The following is a 21,592-nucleotide window of genomic DNA, read 5'->3' on the forward strand; positions in this document are numbered from 1 at the left end:
ATCCCAAAGGACCCCACCCAGACTAAAAAATAAAAGCTGAAAGGCAGACAGGACCTCACCTTTTCACGTCTTTGTGTTTCTGTGTGTCCCTTTCCTTGCTGCAATCTGGAGGACAGGACCCTTCTCTTCTTGCTACTTTGTAATACCCTGTATTGTCTCCACCACCATTCATCATGCTCTAGCTCCTCCAAACTTGTCCCATTTCCATGGACTTCTTCTTTCTCCACCGCTAGAGCAGAGGTTATAATGGGATAAGAGGCAAGACACTGGAGAATTCAACTTCTTTTAACCAAACAAGGATCTCAGGTCTGAGAGGTTTAACCCTGGAGATGGGCCTTACTGACTAACCCTGCCCCACGCTGGGCAAAGTGCCTCATTCGGTGGATAATAGCATGGTTAAGACACAGGCTCTGGAGTCAGCAGAATTTGGTTAAGTTCTGGTTCTGCCACATCCTAACTATGTGACCTTGTGTAAGTTAGGTAGCCTCTCCAAATCTTAGCTTCCTCGTCTATAAAATGGGGAAAGTACATACATACCTCAGAAGGCTGTTATGCTGATTAAATGATAAGGCACGTAAAGTGTTTAGCACAGAGTCGGTGCACAGGAAAATAAATGTTAGCAACTGCTCCTAGCATTAGCAGAAATGCCCTGCAGAAGACCCAGCTCCGTAGAAACAACTCAGTGGTACACTCAGCACAGCTTCAGAAGCTTCTAAGAACCACAGACCTCCTCAGAAATCATACCGGGACCCATTTTTTAAAGGAGATCTGTATTGCTTTTATTTATGTATTCTTTTATTCAGCAGAACTTATTGAGAATATAAGTTGTGGCAAGTTCAGGGAAGGCCATGAAGACACAAGGATGTGCAAGACATGGTCTCTGTCCTTAAGGCTCTCACAGTGCATTGACCAGGCCCACCCACAAGCAATTGTCATAGAGCAGGATCCGTGCTTTCAAGTGGGTACACACAAGATACAATAGATGCAGAGGAAGGAGCCGGAGCCCCCACATGCCTTACACGGCCCGTCAGGTCCTTTATGATCTAACCTTTGACTCGCTAACAATGTCTACTCCCAGAAATAATTGTCTTCCTGAGAATACATTTCGATGTGTCATACCTCCAACCTTGGCACTGACTGTTTCTGAATGGATCACCCTCCTGCTAGAAAACTCCTACCAATCCTCCAGGTTTCTGCCTGAACGTGGCAGCTATGAGAAGTCTTTCTCACCTCCCCCAAGGACATGTAGGGGCTCCTTCTCTGCACGGGTTGGGGTATCACTGAAAGAGGAAACCACATACTTTAACTTTGGCCCCAACACTTGACTCAGGACCCAACACGAATTGACACACTGTAACGTTGATGCACAAATGAAGCCTGCGTGGACGCAGCCCTCTGCAACCAGCACTGCCCCCGTTTGAGTCAGTACAAGGAGAACCAGCTGATCTCACAGAAGGTCTCTTGCCCCCCCCCCCCCCACGTCACACAGGTCCATTATAGGAAAGGTCAACTGCTATAGAAAGTTCTCGAATGTCCTCCAAAGTTTCTTTCTTTGTAACTCCTATTAATGTTGGCCTGGATTTGCTCTTTAGAACAATGCAGAATAAATATGCCCATATTCTTTTCAATGTAGCAGTCTTTTCTACATATGAAGACATCAGGCAGATATAACATCAATATAAAATCGTCCTTTGTGGTTTTCTTTTTCAAACACACACAGCTAATTAAGCCATCATTAACACACATTTTAAGTTCCTAACATATGCTGAACACTTTTTAGAAGCTTCGAGTGTCATAAATTTAGTCCTGATATCGTCAACACTACCCACATACCCATACCTTACATTTTGATTTATTTCATTATGTTGGTTTCATTTCTGTGTTCTGGAAGCTCTAGATCATTTTAGATATTAATCTTTTATATTGTTAGTGACACTGAATTAATTTCTTGAAAACCTATGCCAAGCAGGATGTTAGGCCTCTTTTCAAATTCCCACATTGAACTAAAAACAAAAGTGACCATATTACTTCTTTGCATGGGGGATGAGACGTAATTCTCAGAGAGATTAATTCCTGTTCAATGTCACCTTGCTGGTAAGTGTCAGAGCAAAGAGGCAAGGTCAGCCCAGAGCACTCCAAGGCTAGTGCTCTGTCCACTACATCATGCCATCTCTTTGTGCCAGTTTGTAGTGTTGGACTTCATTTTAGTTTGACGTCATTTGCAAATTTGGATGTCCCTTCTTTCAGATAACCTTTCAAATCATGAATTAAAAAATATTGACCAGAAAAAAGGTTTTGATCCTCACCAGAGATCTCTTTCTAACTTACATGAAGCTGTTCGCCGACCTTAAGAGCCATTTTTCGTACCCAACTGAGAAACCAAGTGACTGCAACATGATCCTGCTCAGATTTCACTATCCTGTGCACAATTACCCCACGGGAGTCCATGTTAAGTCCATTGCGAACATTTCCTTATCCTGCTGATTTATCAATTTAGTGGCACGATAAGGAAAGGAAAGGTACTGGGTCTAGCCTGACCTGTTTGTGGTAAACTAGTATTAACTGCTGCTGATTAACTTATTTTCTTCAAAATGCCCACAAGTCAATTGTGCAATGATCTGTTCCAAAATTTTAGCAGGAACCTAGACCAAACTCACACTATTTCCTGGCTTCTGTGTTTAGCCCTGTGATAAGGTACAAAGTAAACCCCTTTATTAAAAGGAGAAACTTTTAAGAAAGTACCAAAATATGATTATTCCCAGGGCTATTGAGAAGCATCTCCATCCACACCCCCAGTTACCTTTTACTGCTCAGCTCAGTTTGGCAGAATCACCTCCCTCCACTTTGTTTTGGATAGTGAGTCACGTCAGTATTTCATGTACCTTTTTCCTTTTCATTGCCTAGATGTCACCTGGCAGAGTGTTTGGCTAAATAATCCTAACCCTAAAATTAAAGGTCAAAAACTCTTTAGAACTATAGGCTGCCTATGAGGTATGTAGATCTCAGAAGTACACTTACAGGAAACAGCTTTCTTGTCACAAACATGGTAAATCCAGGAAGGCATGGGTGACGTCTGATTATTCATCATTGTATTCCCAGTGGCAGGAGCATAGTAAGTGCTCAGAAAGTATTTGTTACAGCAAATAAGAAGAAGATCATAAAAACATATACACTGTGAGAAGACAGAATTCAAAGTTTTAAATTCATATAAAAACATGTATGATTGATATGAGAACCTTTCTAAAAAGCAGATCTGATCATAAGACTACAGGAAGCGTTCCCAAAGATTCCTAAAGAAGGATGGAAAAGCCAGAGAGAGAGAAAAGGGAAGAGAAAGACCAAAGGGTCAGGGAGCTGTGCTGGAAGCAGTGGAATGAGCCATGACATTGGAGACAGAGGCGAAGGATCAAGCCCCCGATGTTCCAGCCTGAGTTATTCACCACTGAATAACTCTCACACCTTAGCACAGCCCCATTTCTTTAGTGACATGACAGAGACAAGACATCACATCTCACAGAAGTGCTGTGAGCATCAAGTGAGGTAAAGAATATGAAAGCACGTTATCAATTAGTATCACCTATCCTTAAATCTATGTTGGGGTTAGCCTGAATAGAAGATGTGAACAGAACTGCACATTACAAGAATATATTTAGGATGCAGTAAGAGACTGCTTCCTAACTGTGGACTTTCCAGCAAACTTAAAATATTTCTGATTTAAGAAAAATGTTGACCTCCACCAGGTTGAGAAGACAGTGCTTATGCAATATGGGCATGGCTGAGAGACAAGGCCATACAAACATTTATCCTGCTTCAGGTTCTCTAGTCAGCTAAAAGTCAGCACTTCCTAAACAGAATTCTTAATCCTTTGCAGAGAGCTAGTCATGCCTATTTCTGGTATTGACAGAACAGCATCTCAAGCCACTCGTTCCTGAAATCTGTGTCAATATTGTCAACACTTGTACCACACTAAGGAGAGAGGAAAGAAGAGACTTCATGCACATACCTGTCATCCCGAGACATCTTTGAACTGCCATGAGCCCAATACTTTCATCTGTCGAATGGAGATAATACCACCTGCCCTACTTTGTTTCAGCATTTTAGGAGAATCAACAGATTGATGTAAAAGCTTTTTGAAAACTGTAAAGTACTACAAAACAAGATGCTCTTAATAATTGCAATATTATAGGACTAACCCTGAATGATTTTGTCTTGCCTGTACATAGAAAATTGAGCAAAAAAACCCTCATATTTGGTAATACCAAAGGATACCATTACAAAGAATTGTCACTACCACTTGTATAACTGTTCTACTTGTTCTCTAGCTGAATAGTTTGAATCTATGGAGTCTGATGCTGAAAGAATTAAGAAAACCATTACCACACTAAAGGTGCAAAATTTTTAAGATATATATTAATGATGTTGTGGGAAGTGAGCTGACAGTAAAGTAGGTTTGGAAGTGTTTGGTTTCCTTAATTAAATGGAGCTAATGAGTTTCTCCACAGAGCATGAGTACTGGGCTAAGCAGTCTAACAAGCCTGGGATTTCTGTGATCTCAATAAAGGATGGCCAACTGGCAGCTGAAAATATCTGCATCATGGTGTGATTCATCCTTCACACCTTTGAGTGAAACCTTCCCCTTAGAAGGCAGAAGCAGGTCGCAAGCACATGTGAAGTTAGATCTTCTGGGATCTTCTTCAGAAGTTGCCGACTCCTTAGCTCCTAGTGTCAAGAGACCTTAACCCCACGTCATGACAAAGTACAGAGGATCCCAAAGTGACAGCCACCACAGATCGCAAATCAGAGCTGGGAACAAAGTGGCAAAGAGGAGATGGAATTTCATTTAAACAACCATAATTGAGAATGGAGGTAGGGGTGAGATACAGAAATATAAAAGTCATGCCCCTGCTTTCCTCGTAAAACTTACGATCAAGTTGAGGAGACAGATATAATTAAAAATTAAGAGACAATTTAGGACATTCTAATGCTTCCATGGTGTCTCCAGATATAATCAATCCCTTGACATAGTTTATGAAGCCATTGCTGACATATGACCCAGGCCACCTCTTCGTTTCTCACCATTCTCTAAATTTCTCAGCCCCCTCCCCCACTCACACACACACACAGGAGCGTGGATGGAGCTTCTCAGACCTGGCATGTCCTCCCAGGCCTCCACCCTCTTGTGTGTGCTGCCCCTTCCACCTGAAATGTCCTGTCCTTCCCTCTGGGTATAACCAGCCTTCCTTTGTGGGGCCACTTGGTCCCGGAAGCCCCTCCTGACCACTTCCTTCCATTGAATCACTGTTTCTTCAAGTTGATCAAACTCTAAACTCATTCCCTCTTCTGGATCTTTGCACATGTACTTTATTTTATCCCATTCATTCTTATTCATCTCATTCACTCATCTCTCAGTTCTCCACTTGGAGACTCATTCCTTGAAATAGCACCCACATCTAAATCAGGACTTCATTTTGTCTTCTATTAAAATCCTGTTGTGTTCCTTTATAACACTTATCACAGATGATAAGTCATAAACAAATAAACAATAAACTCTCTGCATGTACTCGTCTGAAGTCCACACACACAAATACTCAAGACTATAACTCAGATCAATTTCAAGGGCTACCCGTTTTGTTCTTCAAGACTTCAGCACTTACTGGTGCTCAATCAATATTCGCTGAACAAATTCTCTCCTCAAAGTGCTCAGAGCACTCTGTATAATCTTTAAATATAACACTTATCCATAGTAATGTAATTATTTGCTTGCATATTTATTGTCTTCGTATTTTTGAGCTACTCAGGACTGGGTGAGGTGGTCCCCAGAGCGTCCTAAGTTTGGCAGTAGTAGTATACAGCTTATCACCCTGCGATAAGATCTTGATTGGCTTCAATCTGTCTGCCCGGAATGGATTGTTGACCATAACATCCCAGCTTCCTACCACTGTGCCTGGCACATCGATAGTTTTTTAAGGGAATGAATGAATGAATAAAAAAATTTCTTTCCTCATTTTATCCCTACCCTCCAATGTACTCTTTAAGTGTTGGAGGAATATTATGTCCCAGCACTCTCGGGTCTCATACACCTTCTGTGCATGTCATTTCCTGCTTGGGGCGCATTTGCTAAAACCTATAAAACTTCAGATTTACAGAATAGATGCACAAAGAAGGCATTATCTTCTTGGGGGAAAAAATGCTTTTTTTCTCCACCAAATGATACAGAGACCTGCAGGCATGAAGCTCTCCTCCCATCCCACCCCTGCCCCCCCACACAACATACTGAATTTAAAGTATTATATGATTTATTGAAAACTGCTATTTGGGAATTTTCCAAGGAGAGGCATATTTTGTAAAACACGATGTAATTCCACAATTTGTCACTGATCACCAGGTAGGACTAGGTTGATAACACACCCCCTCCAAACATTGTGCTTGGTGTGGCATAGACATACCCAAGCCAGCCCGAGAAGGGGACCAGGTGAGTAAGTGAACTCAATGCTACATCAACCATGGAAGTCTGAGAAACAAGAAGTGCTAAATGAGAATAGAGAATGCTTGTAAGGTACATATGACCTCCCCAAACATCTGAAGGGCCACCACCCAATTAGACATCTTCTGTCCCAGAAGAAAGGCTTAAGGTGGGGATGAGATCTGTTTCATGCCAGGAAAAACTGCTTAATGGAGTTGTACAGGAGAGAATGGGCTGCCTTAGAAAGAACTGACATTCTGGACCCAGAGGGGTACAAGACCAGAAAAAGAGAACAATAGTGGGTGACGTTGTGGGGCATATTTATGTATCTGATATGGGAATGGGGATGGTAGGGAACAGGTACTGAATACTGATGACTATTGCTGATTGAGATAGGTGCTGTGCTTAGGAATTTAATCCCCCACAGCATCCTAAACTCATATTACCCTCCATTTCACTGAAGAAGAAACAGAGTCGCACAGAGCTTCAGAATGTGCCTGAGGTCACCAAGCTAAGGACAGCATCAAGATTCAAGCCCAGATTCACCCAACTCCAGAGCATGTGCTTCTAGTTGTAAAGACTACTGAAGTTCCATGCAAATCTAATATTCTGGGATTCTTTGAATATTGAGATATCAAGAAAAAAATCAATAAACCGATCTCAGATGTACCTAGGGGAGCTGAGTCCTTCGCCTTCTCCTTTGCCTTTGTCCTCTGGTGTAATCCCTGTGCTTGTGAGACAGAGCACCTAACTGGGATTCAGATTTACTGTGTGTCTCTGTGTATGTGTGTGCATGGATCTGACACGGCTAATTCATTTCAAGTAACCAAGTATGACTTTGGACAGCTCTTGTCAAGATCCAATAGAAGAGCCAATTCCAAAAATATGTTCCTTTAGTGGTTTTTTAGGGTTCTCTGCTCTGCATGGATTGACAATGTGGTAACAAGAGACATTCTGGAGACTGGATTTAATGCAACCATATGCTAGACAGAATGAGAACCCATATTGCAGCAGACCAGCCGGTACATTTCCATGTTAACAGAAGCTTGATTGCAAATTACATTTAGTCTCAACAGCTCAGTTCACTGCACACAGATGCCATGGGGGACTGTAAAGTTAGTGAGATGTGGGGGAGTACAACCAACATTTTTTTGAAGAAAAAAAAAAAAAGCCTTCAGCTGAGAGAATGCCAAGGAGCATCAGCGCTGATGCTGAAAAGAAAATGCTGCTATATTTGTTTTGCCAGGAAAGGAAAAATAATCATTGTCGCGAGTTGTTAGTCAAATTATGAATACGAGCTTGGCTAGTAATTGTCTGATAACAAACAGGGCTGTCAGATGCTGCATGCACTGTTTGACAGCTAACATGTACATGCTCTCTGAACGAGGAGTTGGTTCACTGATTCCAAAAGTCAGGCAGACAGAAGGGCGGCTGATAGAGGAGAATTTCCCCAGGATCCTGGCCTCATGTCTGGGCCTGGATCTAGGTCAGCTTCCCAGACGGTGGTCAGCAGGTCCTCCCATGCAGAGGAGGATGTGTGACGTTGTGGAAAGAAGACAATATAGGTTTGCGTGGCAGGTCTGTCCCTTGCTGTGCAACCCTTTGGCTTGCTGTGAAACCTCTCTGGACATGGGTTTCTCTACCTCTAAAATGGGGATGATAATTCTCAGTCAATCAGGTTGTCCTCTCAAAATTATTATGATGACCAGCTGAGACCAATAAACACAGAGTGCTCCATAAATAGTGGGGCTGGAAGTTGTCTACTTGGTTGGGATTTTTTGTTGTTGTTCTCATTTTACAAGCTGAGCTGAAATGATTTCTTGTTTATTTTGTCATGGCTGGAGCAGAAGTTTTCCATCTAGTTACAACCTCCTTTCAGTTAGAATCTTCCATCTTTTTTTTTCTGAGGAGTCTGGCCACAGGACACCTTTCACCTAGAGCCCGCCCTGACTCATTTTATCACATGCTTTTTATCTAGAGAAGCTAGAAAGCTTTCATCAGGTCCCAGCAGGTATTCAAGGTGCCCTCATTCTTTCCATCCTCCTGTTCTCCAGACTCCAAGCTAGGTTAGAGACTGTTCTGCTCAACAATACATGTTCTCCATTTAGCCTCTAATTCCCAAGACCCCTTGCAGTTCAGTGTGGCCATGTGGCTAGGTTCTGACCAAAGGAATATGAACAGGAAAGAAGTATACAACATCTCACCTTCACTTTTAAACTATCTGCATGCATGATCCATCCTTATTGTCTTTCTTCATCTCCCACCTATGTGGCAAAGACTCTAGGACCCATGGGAGGACAGCGCCACAAGATGGAAGCAACTTGGGTCCCTGAGTGAGTGCCTGGAACATAACCCCCTGCCACCCTGCATTGGGCTCTGGAGTGAGAGAAATGAAATTCTGTTCTTTTAAGCCACTGAGGTTGGTTGGTTGGTTGTTAAAGTAGTCAGCCCACCTTAAAACCCAATCGTCTATTTTATCTCACTACACAGACTTTGCTGTTATGAGAAACACAATCAGTATCTCATCAAACACTCCTTGAAAACACCATGCCTTTGCTTACATGGTGATTTTTTCCCCTGCCTCTCCCACTCCCCTCAACTCCAGCTACACTTTTCTGTTGAGAGATCTCCTACCTCTAGGATTTATCTCTGAAGCCCCCACCCCAATGGAATGAATCAATTTCTCCTTTCACAAAGCGTGTGCATGCCTCTTATTCGATTATAATGGAATTACGGTTTACATATGTCCTCCTCCTCTTGAGGCAGGTCCCTGTTTTATTTAAACTCTTAATGAATGTCACTGCCTGTGGGATCAGGTGCCCTGGGGCTATCTCTTTCAGCTTAAAGATGGAGGGACAGGGAGGTAAATGTAAATGCCCATTTAACATTAGATCTCTTATAACAGCTCAGGAAAAGAGATCACATCTTCCTTTCCAGGCATCCACCGACCAAGGCCAGCACTTGGTACACACGGGGATGTGTGGAGGGGGAGGTGCTGGCCTGAGAAAAGCGGACATAACGTGCTGTGCGTGCGGAGGATCCCCTGGGAATGGAGGTCTCCTTCCCCTCCCTGCTCACCCCATCCCCCCTTGTAACCTCAGTAGGACCCCTACTGATCATGCTTCAAAAGGCAAGAGGAAAAGCTGTGGCCCTTCTACTGGAGACCAACTCAGCCAGTCAATCAGGATTGCTGCTTGAAAAATACAAACATGGAGTTCTGCTCACATCACATGCCACTTCATACAATTTAAGGACACCCTGCTGGCTTCTAGCTTTCAGGGAACAAACCATTCGTTGGTTTTGTTTTCCAGTGGCTGCTGCTGGTCTGTTGTTCTTGTTCTGGTTTGGAATCTGTCCCTCTCCCTTCACTTTGGGGTTTTCCGAAGCTAGTTTATTGCCCTACTTTCTTATATTTGACACTTTCGGCTTCTTTATTTGTTACTCTGCCATCCTCGTTGGCATTAGATATCTTTTCAGTTAACTCCTAGAGAGTGTTCAGGGATTGTCCAAAGGCACTGAGGCAGAATGGTAGCAAAATTAGAGGACTGAATGGGAATGGGAGCCCAGGTGCGTCCTAGCTCTACCACCTGTCTGGGACAAATCATATCACTACAGTCTCTTTGTCTCTAAAATAGGAATGAAAATAAGAACGCTGTCACTGTAGACTCCATCTGCTCCATCAGGGCAAGTATCATGTCCATTTTGTTCAAAGTTGTATACCTAAATCTATCCTGTGCCCAGTATGTTATAGACCCTCAATAAAGATTATTGAGACTGGATTAAGAAGCTGTGGTACATTTATACAATGGAGTATTATGCAGCCATAAAGAAGAAAGAAATCTTATCATTTGCAGCAACATGGATGGATCTAGAGAACATTATGTTAAGTGAAATAAGTCAGAAAGAGAAAGACAAGTACCATATGATCTCACTTATATATGGAATCTAAAGAAAAGACTATGTGAATGAACTAATCAGAGTCAGTTTTGGGGACGCAGAGAAAAAACCGAGAGTGGTTAGATGGGTGTGTGGGAGGGGGTTGGGGATAAGGGGAAAGGTGAAGGGATTTGGAAGCAGCTGGTAACCACAAGATGGCCTCAGGGTTTTTCTTTTGAAAATTAATTTGGGGAAGGTATTCTATAATGTTGTAAAGATTTTGTTGGGTATCCGATGGACATGCGTCCTATTTGGGAGACCACCTCAGGGATACTGTGGATACCTGATCATGGCATTGTACATCAGAAGCTAAACATTAATGAATGCCAACTATAATTTGATATATATAATGTGATGGTTCAGTGTGAGGTCGGAGGGATAGTGGATGGGGGGAGGGGGTTCACAGTATGAGGGATATAAATGATGAACGTCTAAGTATTACCTTGTTTTGTACACCTGAAACTAATAAATAAATTAATTAACAAAAAAACAAAAAAAACAAAAAAAAAAAAAAAAAAAAAAGATTATTGAGTGACTGAATGAATATTGTGGAGATCAAATAGGTAATAATGATAAAAGCACTTTGGAAATCCTGTCGTGGTGAACACGGGGAAGTATTATTATTGAACAGATCGAAAATGTATGGACAGTCCCCAAACTGAACAGTTACTTAGCTACTTGAAGATATTGGAAGATACTTTGGCAAATATATTTCAAATATGCGTAATATCCTTGGTGTGGCCCGGGTTGCAGTTTAAATAGGAGACAAGGTGGAAAGGTAATTTCTGTCCTCACAGAGATGAGGACAGGAGAAGGCAGCATGTGTTAAAGAGGCCTGGAATGTCCTTAGGCAGAAAAGTTACACGTCAGAGGGGAATCTTATACTCACTTTTTATTACAAACAGCTTTTATTGTCTGGCCAAGGTCATTGGAATCTAGAGTTGGATGTGAATTTTCCCAAGGAGTCATTATTTCCTAATGTGTTTTATATTTATTTATAACTCCATCAAATCTGAAAAATGACTTAAGACAGAACTTGTCAAAGTAGACCATACTAGCTGACATTTGAGCGGGTCGAATCTTTAATCTCATAGATGGGAGAATTAGGGAAATGATGTGTGTAAGGTAACTCAGCTAGATGTAATATTCAGTGCTAGCCACATTCTTAACACAGCTTTCTGAATCATAAATAGCTGGAAACACGAAGAATACTGGCCTCTTGCAAGAAAGAAAAATAAAACAGACACACAGAAAGAATAGAACAAAAGTGAACTACTTCTTGGATTTCCTGTAGCTCTCCAATCCCTGGTTCTAGTTCAAGACCTTGTCACTTGTCCTTGGATTCTGACACTCCGGTATCCTTAAAATAAATTTTTTTTTTTTTTAGCTAACATAGTTTTTCTTCATGGGAATAAGATGTTATAAGCAATCCATGAACAAACTAGAAGGCCCTTGAGAGTTCATATATCCCCATAGCACCTAGCCGAATAGCGTACACAGAGTGGGTGCTCAGGAAATGTAAGATGTTGACGGTGAAGCATCCAGAATCTTCCCTAATATCTGCTCTCCAGAAGTGGCTCTCCTTTTCCAGACATCCTCTGCCATGAGGCTCTTGTACTATAATTGCCTATAGACTTGTCTCAACTTCTTCTCTAAATCAATGCTCCCAGCATAACCCCCAGCGGTTCCCATCTAGACCTAGGTAGTGACAAAAGTGAACAGGCTAGAAACCACTGTACTAGAACTGTAAGCTTGTTTATTGCATCAAGGTCATCAAGTATCAACTCTATCAATGTTGAAAGAAGTAAAAGAGGACAGTCACCATTCTAGACTTGTGACAGAAAGATGAGTAAAATAGAGTTCCCAGCCCTTATGGAGCTTAGAATGTTTTGGGAGATAGACACAAATAGGAAATAACTGAAAGGTTATAATAGACAATTAGTCAGTCCTCTAAGAGCTCAGGGGTTATCCTGGGGTGTGGGATCAAAGAAGGCTTCAGAGACTAAGAGACATTTGAGTTGGGCCATGAAACATGTGTAGGATTTCCCCAGACGGCAAGAGTCAGGAAGAAAGGCATTCTAAGTAGAGGAAATAACAAGTGCAGTGACAAAAAGAGGTGGACAGATGTGATAATAATTAGAGACTATAATTCATCTGGAATGACTAACTAGCATTTCCCAGAAGATGCTCTGGGGAAAAAAAAAATGTCCCATGGTCAATAAGTATGGGAAAAGGCATCCTATATTCCTATTAAGAAATTTAAATTGTGTCTGTGCCTATCAAATGCTCTGAGAAATAAGTTAGGAGGCTACATGGATAGTCCAGAGAAGGGCCTGAAGGGGAACAGTGGACATGAGTACAAAAGGGATGAATGTTAGAGAGACTTCAGAGGGAGCATAATCAGGACTTACAAATGCAGAACCAGCATAGGTTTTAAAAGACCAGGATGTAGCTTGTTAGACGGAATTGGTAGCAATGCAATTTGAGAAGAAAAGAATTTGAGGAAGATAGCACAAGGTTTGCTTCAGTGTAGTGAATATGAGCTGACTGTGGGGCAATCATGTCAACAGATGGCTGACAATCCAGGTCTGGGTTCCAGAAACAATGTTGTAGTTGAAGAAAATGGTGGGCAATCATTATAAATGTAAGAGAAATGATCAAGCACTAGACAAGTCATTAGATTGGATAAGCTCCAAGGTCCCTTCTGGCCCTTATTTGATCTCCACAGCAATCAGCCAGAGGAACCCCCTCTAAAGAGTGTAGATGGTCCAGCCTCTGCCTGCAGACCATACATATCTAAGTGCATAACCTCCTGCAGCTGGTTAAAAGTAAAGGCTGCAAACGGGAACTTGACTTTTGCATCCCATTGGAAGGAGCTATTTTTATTAAAGAAATGTCTTTCACAAGTAAAACTTTTCAGTGACCCTAGTACAATGGTTCCCTTTCTTTTGACCTGAACACATTTAGGAAAAACAGTAGAAATACAGGGTATGCAAGGAAAATCGTGGAAACTGAGAACTCAGCACGTTCCTTGAATTGTACTTCAGTTACTCTTCCTAGGCACCAGTGCAGCCTGGAAGAGTGGAGAGGCACTAGGGCTGTGAGTCACGTGGCTGAGTATCTAGTTCTCTTGACTATGTCAGTCAATCCCTGTATGTCCTGAGCTAGTCCTGACTACACATTAAATCATTGCATGTCTTTGTGACAATTACTTACCTTCTATGTGTTTCGATGCCTCTATTTACACATCTGTAAAATATGTTTAAATAATGATGCCTGCACTGCTTATTCCTAGGGATGTCAGTTTTCAATGAAATGGGATTGTTTTCTGAAAGATAACGTTAGTAATGGAGACTGCTTGTTCTAAATATACATCCTAAAATACCCAAGCTACAAGGGACCCTCATTTTTCAGATAGGACATCAAGAACCAGAGAGGGCAAGTGATTTACTCAAGGTCAGACAAGCAGCAGAGCAGAGCCAGAAGTTAGATAGGAACTCTTCTCTTCCTTCCCAGCACCACTGCCTTCTAAAGACCAAGAGTTGGGACCATGGCTGCAAAAAAATCATAGGCTTGAATGAAAATGTGGTTGAGTAGCCAACCTATTGTATTTAGAACCCCAAACACCAGATAAAGCCTGTGGTATAAGAAAGCCAGCTAAAATGATTCGCCCCATATTTTTCTATAAAGTGGGCAATATGCTTTTGTTTGTCTTCAACTGAGTTGGCCCCAGGTCAGTCTCTATGACCCCTCAGCTCAATAACTTTAACATACACTAAACCATTTTGTGATGTTGAATATTTTTATACTGATATCTTCACTGGCTCAATTCAAAGTTCAGATATAATAACTTCACCCTTTCCTAAAGAGCCTCTCCTCTCTAACCTCAGATGGAATGTTCTAAGTGAGGGACAATGGGCAGTTTTTACTCACATTACTGAAGCATGTGGGAGGGTTTCCCTCTCCATCCAATTCTCCAATCCTCTAACACTAACTCAGAGTTAGTGTAGACCCCACAGGCTAAGAGCTCATTTCCACAAAACTACCCCCACTTCAGATGCCAGTCTTGCCACCTGTACTTCTGACCCACTGGTTATAAATTCGGGGGCCTCCCACAACTCTTTCCTCAGGCTTCATATTTTCCTAGAACAACTCAGAAGACTCACGAAAACACTTTAGTTACTATTACTGGTTTGTTATGAAGGATACAAGTCAGGAACAGCCAGATGGAAGAGATGCATAGGGCAAAAAATGGGGAATGATCATGCAGCTTCCACAAACTCTGATGGTATCACCCTCCCAGTACCTCGATGTGTTCATTAACCTATAAGGTCACCTAAGCCCAATGTTTAGGGATTTTTATGGAGGCTTCACTATGTTGGCATGACTGATGAAATCATTGGCCATTGGCAATTAAGTCAAGCTCCAGCCCCTCGCCCCTGTCCACAGAATGGGAGATGGGACTGGAAGTTCCAACACTCTAATTATACTTTGGTCTTTCTGGTGACAAGTCTCCATCCTGAAGGTACCTAGAGCCCCCCAGCCACCAGTCATCTCATTAGAAAAAAAGACATTCGTATCATCCAGGATATTCCCATGGATTTAGGAGCTCTGTATCAAAAAATGCTCTTTTCACCCCTGTCGCTCAGGAAATTATGAGGGTCTCAGGAGTTCCATGCCAAGAACCAGGGACAAAGACCTCATAATAATATCTTTAATTATGCCACAAAGGTCATAATTTTTTTCCTTCCTCAACTGGGGCAATAGTCTCCTAACTGACTTTCCTGTATCTTGCTCCTCCTTCATTCGTCTTCCCTACAGTTGGCATTATTTCTCAGAGTGTTCCTTCTTCTCCCCTGCTCATCTCCACAGCATACAGCATAAGGTCCAAAACCTTCATCCAGGCATTCATAACCCGGCCAATTCTGGTCCCACTCTCTCTTCTGAGCTTTATTTCTTCTACTCCCTTACTTGTCTTACTTACCAAGCTAACCCTGGACTCATTGCTAAATCCTGAATACACATAGACCTTTCTTCACAATAGTTTCTTAATCTCATAGACTATTTGTCAAGGTCCACCTCTGTTTTCTATGTACTCTAATGGTCTCATGTCTTTCCCATTTTCGTCACATTTTTTTTCTTTCATAAGATCATGATGTGTGTACTTGTCCCACTTCCTCATAGATGGTCCTCATGTTAATTCATCTCTCCATCCCCATAGTGCTCATTGCAGTGCCTAGAAACCAAGTCTCAGCCAGAAAAAAAAATAACTTACATTGTTTGAGGAAAAGTAAATACCTATAGTATACCAAACTGAAGACCGCTACACAAAATCAAACAAAAACAAAACAAAAAACAGCATTGGATAGAGATGAAAGCATTTACAGGCAGCTTCAAATCAGTTGAGTAGCTGGTTCTCCAGACAAACACTTGGAAAAATTGTTTTACCTGTGCCCTCTCTTGTCTGTTCAGTTGCCTAAGTTGCTTTGAAGTCTGCAAAATGGCCAATATCTCCAATCAAAGCAGTGTTTCCTTTCCAGACAGGAAGACTGCTGCTCAGTAGAGAAGCCACGCTTGTTTTTGCGGTCTGTGCTGCAATGGTGACTCATCCAGTAAAACCAGAGGCTGTCTATTTTGATCTTTCTATGTTCAGAGTCTATTTAGAGTTATAATTTTCTATCTTTCTCTTTTTCCCTTCCTGCCTCTGGTGACTTATCAGAATGGTCACACACATTAGACAAACGGAACCTGTATAAGGAGAGAGAAAGAGAGAGCATGACTGAACATGCTTTCAGCTAAAGCCCACGAATGAATGCTTATATTTACAGCTCTGATGATAGGGTTCCAGTAATGACTTGGCCTTTTTCTCCTTGATTGAATATTCCCCTGGGCCTGCCAGTCTGGGCTTCTGTTATTTAATGAGGACATTGGAGCACAACCTCAAGATGTCTGCAAAAATGACCTTTTCTTTGGGCTTTTTCCAAATGCAAAGACAAGTAGAGCCCAAGTTAGACAGGGAGCTTCTGGAATACAGCTTTGGAATTCACTCTTTCCTCCAGAAGTTCAGAAGCCTGGAATCACATATTGTCAGAGCTGAAGAGAACCATAGAGATGATCTGGCTACACATTTTCATTCTGCAGCTGGAGAAACCCAAAGCCAGGGGGGAAAGCAGTTCGCCATAAATCATATGGTAGGCACAGTCACAGCAAAGGCATGCTTGGAACCTAAGTCTCTAAGTTGTAGTTGGTGTGCTTTTGAATGGTTTGAGATAGAAATTAACAGCTGGCTAAATGGTTGCTTAAATAAAGGAAAAGCTTTTCTCTGTTGCCTGTGTGAAACTGTTGGCAGCATTACACTCTCCTTTCCCTACGCTCAAAAAGATGAGAGACTAGCAGCACAAGCAAAGGAAACCTGTTAAGAAAGAAAGCACTAAGAAGAGAAGTTTAACTTTTCCAGGTACTATGTATAAGATAATTCCCAATTTCCTGATGAGAAGGAATGCTTGAATTCTCTGAAGCCTCAGAATCTCTTCCAGGCAGGAAAAAAAAAAAACAAAACAAAAAAAACAAAACATGGGCCCCAAGGACAGTCAAATGGTTATTTTCTACTTGAGGTCTTCTCCCTGTGAATTAGGAATAAGGCTATAGTGCTTATAAACCTATTAACTAAGGCCTCAGGATCTCCAAATACAACATGATAATCTGGCTGGGGACGTTCTATACTACACAGAGCTGACCTTGAAGTGAGGGCTTGATATACTTGATATATACTATGATATACTTGAACTTGCCATAATCTTCGATGTAATCATTTATCAGTTCAAAATTGAACTGAGAAGTTTTATGATCCTCTTTATAAAGAGTGCTTTAAGTATTCATCTTTAATTTATCAGCCTTTTGGGGATTTTTCAGTGCATTTTTTCTTTCTTCACAGTACCTCACACAATGCTTTGTATAGAAAAAAGTGAGTGATCATTACTTGGGAAATGAACAAAATATTCCCATCCCCTTTCCACTTCACACCTCAAACAACTATACCTTGACAGTAACCCAAACTCTTACTTTTTCCTTCACCTGGGCTTTAGTGAAAAGAGCAATAAACTTTGAATTACATATCTGATTTTAAATGGCAGTGAAGCTATCATTTTTTTTTTCCTAAAGAAGAATTCCAATTAATAAATGTGGAAGGAATGAGAAAGAAAATAACTAGAACCTCACAATAGCGATGGCAGCAAGCAGGATGTATCAAATAGATGCTAAAATTAGTGGATGAAAGTTTAAGTAGAAGTGGGACATCTGTATAGTCTCAAAGTATCTCCTTTCATAATATTTAGTACTCCAAAGGGAAAATAGTAAATTTACAGTGGAGAAACCCAGCAGATGCCATCTTTACAGGTGTTCAAGGTTACGTTCACCAATAGTGCATACCAACACAATCTGATACACCTTGAGAAGGACACATCACTTCTGTGGTATCCTTCTCAATGTCTTCAATATAATTACAAGAAAACATCAGTCAAATCAGAATTGAAGGACATTCTACAAAATAACTCATCAGTACTCTTCAAAAGAGTTAAGATCATGAAAGACAAGGAAAAACTGTGAGGAACTGTTCCAGATGGTGGGAAACTAAGGAGACATGACAACTGACAGTAATGTGGGAATCAAAACTGGATCCTGGGAAAGAATAAGACATAAGTGGAAAAATAGGAGAAACTTTAATAAAGTCTGTACTTTAATGAATAGTGTTGCACCAAGGTTAATTTCTTACTTTTGATTACTGTTCTATTACTATATAACATATTAATGTTAGGGGGAGTTGGGAGAAGGGTGTATAGGAATGTTCTGCATTATTTTTGTAATTTTTTTGGAAGACTGAAATTATCTCAAAATAAGAAGTTTAAAAAAAATAACTGAGCTTGAGTGCTTAACATGACCACCATCTGTGGCATTTCTTAGGTAAGTGACCTAAGTTCTCGAAACCTCACCTTTCATCATCTCTAAAATTAGAGGAATAGTACTTATCTTTTGTTAATGTGAGGTCAAAATGAGGTAAGAAACCTGACGCACTTTTAAAACTATAAAATCTTTCTTTGAAAAGACATCATTTTTATTACTATGTAACCCCCTTGGCCTTTCCTGCCCCATCCACCTAAGGTTATCAGATAAAATACAGGATACCCACCCAGTTAAATTTGAATTTTAGATAAACAGCTATTATTTTAACTATGTCCCATGTAATATCTGAGACATATTTATACTAAAAATCATATTTTTGTTTCTCTGAAATTCAAATTTAACTGGGTGTTCTGTATTTTTATTTACTAAATCTGGCAATTCTACCTCACCTAACTTTCGATACTCTGCCCCTTCCTTGAAGACACTTCTTCTTTCCCTTGGTCAACCTCTCTTTATACAACACTGATGTGCTCAGCTTTGAGAACCCTCTGGCACAAGGATTCCATCTAAAACTATGGCAGTCCATGCTGCTGGAGAGACACGTGAAGGTTAGTCAATAACAGGTCTCTGTCTCTGGCAAAGTGAGTTCTCGGGGAATGTGTGACTCAGAGGAATGTCCCTTCTTTGACTTGCATTTGTGCAAAACTTACTTTAAAACTGTTAGGGTGTTTTTATTACCCACCTCTGATAACAGCCCAATGATATGTCTTATGCAGATTTTTACTCCACAAGTTAAAATCAGAACCACCAACAACTCAGAAGACAGACCACCACTTGGGACCTGTGGTGTGGTTTGGGGGAGGGAAGGAGAGAGAAAAAGAGGCAGCATTTGAGCACAACACTTTCACATACCTCAGCTAACCACATAGGGGAACTGAGCCTGTCTCACTTTCTGAGAAACTGAGGCTGAAGTAAGTGAAGAACTTAGACTCTTTCTACCTCAGAAGGAAATGATTTTTTTTCTTTTCTGTTTTCTTTCTTTTTTCTTCATTTTATTAGTTTTTTTTTTTTTAATTTTATTTAGGCCACTCATTGCATCTACTTCTTATTTCTTTTCCAAAGCATCTGATCATCAAGATTCTGCTCAAAGGCCACCTTTTTTGTGAATTTTCACTCCTGATTCACCAAATCAGGTATGGTTTGTTTTCTCTGACTCTCCACATTACTTTGAAAAGAACGAAGACCATTACTTGGGGTTGTAGCCACATGTCCACATTTTATCTTCTTTTTCAATTTTGAGAGCAGCAAAGATCGTGTCATGTTCATGTCAAGATTTCTTACAGCACCACCAAAGCAAAGGCAATATCTTCTAAATTGCGAGTTGAGAGGCCCAAATCCTGGTTCAGATTAACCACTAACTTGGCACATTCGTAATAGCACATACTATTGCAGATACAATTTCAACATTGGTAAATAGCTTCTGTTTATTCACATATATAATTGTCTAGATGATTTCTAAAATCCTTCCAGTTTTGACATTCTGCCCTCTGGGGTCCTGGTGTTTGATGGAGCAGGTATCTGAGTAATGGTCTTGTATTACCAACACCTTCCTGGCTTCTGAAAACAATTGCTAGTGGGTATCACAATTTTCCCTTTTAGATGACACTCCCATATTTCTTTCTCCCCACCTTGGGGGTATATCAGAAATATAAAAAACAAGGGAGTTCTGTAGGGGATATCCCAGGCTCCAAGGACTCCAATGAGTGAGCAGTAATAGGATTTCCATGAATCAACAGCATGAAATCTCGAGGTATATTTTTCCCATAGGAAGATTTCAGACTGGATGTCTGCTGCCTCAAAGGGAAGATACAGTTTTATTCTAATCAACAGTAGTCACAAGCTCTAAGTTTATATGTGGCCTTCCAGGATATTCCTGCTGGATTCAAATAGTGTAACAATTCATCTATCTGGGTCTCTGGTTACCAACTGTTTCACAATGGAAACCACGTAAGAGCTGTTCTTCTTTCCTCACAGCATTTGGTAGAAATTAAATAAGACATAACTAGCAACCACATATAGAGTGCACACCACACAACAGGGACCAAGCACTTCACATGTATGTCCCTGTAACTTTGGTATTACAATTCCCATTTGAATCATGAGAAAACTTATGCAGTAAGTTTAAGCAAATTGTGCAAAGTCACAGAGCTAAAAAATAATCAGAATGTGTTTCACATACATATAGCTGCCTTCCCCAAACCATTCTCTTAACTACATACTCCTCACTTTTCATGTGAAAATGCTTTAAAATCAAAAAGCATCATGCAACACATACCATGTTCATGGATAGGAAGAATTAATATAGTTAAAATGTCAATACTACCTAAGGCAATATATAGATTCAACACAATTTATATCAAACTACCAAGGACATTTTTCTCAGAAATAGAACATATAATCCTAAAATTTATACAGAACCATAAAAGACCCCGAATAGCCACAATAATCTTGAGAAATAAGAACAAAGTGGGAGCATCTCACTTCCCAACACCAAATCATATTACAAGACTATAGTAATCAAAACAGTATGGTACTGACATTAAAACAGACACATAGATCAATGGAACAGAATGGAGAGCCCAGAAATAAACCCATTCATATATGGTTATTGAATATATGACAATGGAAGCAAGAATTTACATTGGGGTAAAGACAGTCTACTTAATAAATGGTACTGGGAAAACTATACTGACACATGCAAAAAAAAATGAAACTGGTCCACCTCCTTATGCCACATACGAGAACAAATTAGAGATGGATTAAAGACTTAAATGTAAGATCGGAAACCATAAAACTCCTAGAAGAAAATATAGAAAATAAATTCACAGACATTACCCATAGTAATATTTTTACTGATATATCCAATTGGGCAAGGGAAGTAAAAAAATAAATAAATAAACATGGAATTACATCAAACTGAAAAGATTTTTCTTCACAGTAAAGGAAACCATCAATAAAACAAAAAAGAAGCCTACTGAATGGGAGAAGATAATTGTCAATGATACATCTGATAAAGAGTTAATATCCAAAATTTATAAAACACTCATTCAGCTCAATACCAAAACAACAAGCAACCCAATTAAAAAATGGGCAGAGGACATGAAGAGACATTTCTCTAAAGAGGACATTCAGATGTCCAACAGATATATGAAAAAATGCTCAACCTCTCTAATCATTAGAGAAATGCAAATAAAAACCACAATGCAATACCACCTCACTCCAGTCAGAATTGCT

This window comes from Rhinolophus hipposideros, assembly GCF_964194185.1.
Source record: "Rhinolophus hipposideros genome assembly, chromosome: 2".
NCBI lineage: Eukaryota > Metazoa > Chordata > Mammalia > Chiroptera > Rhinolophidae > Rhinolophus > Rhinolophus hipposideros.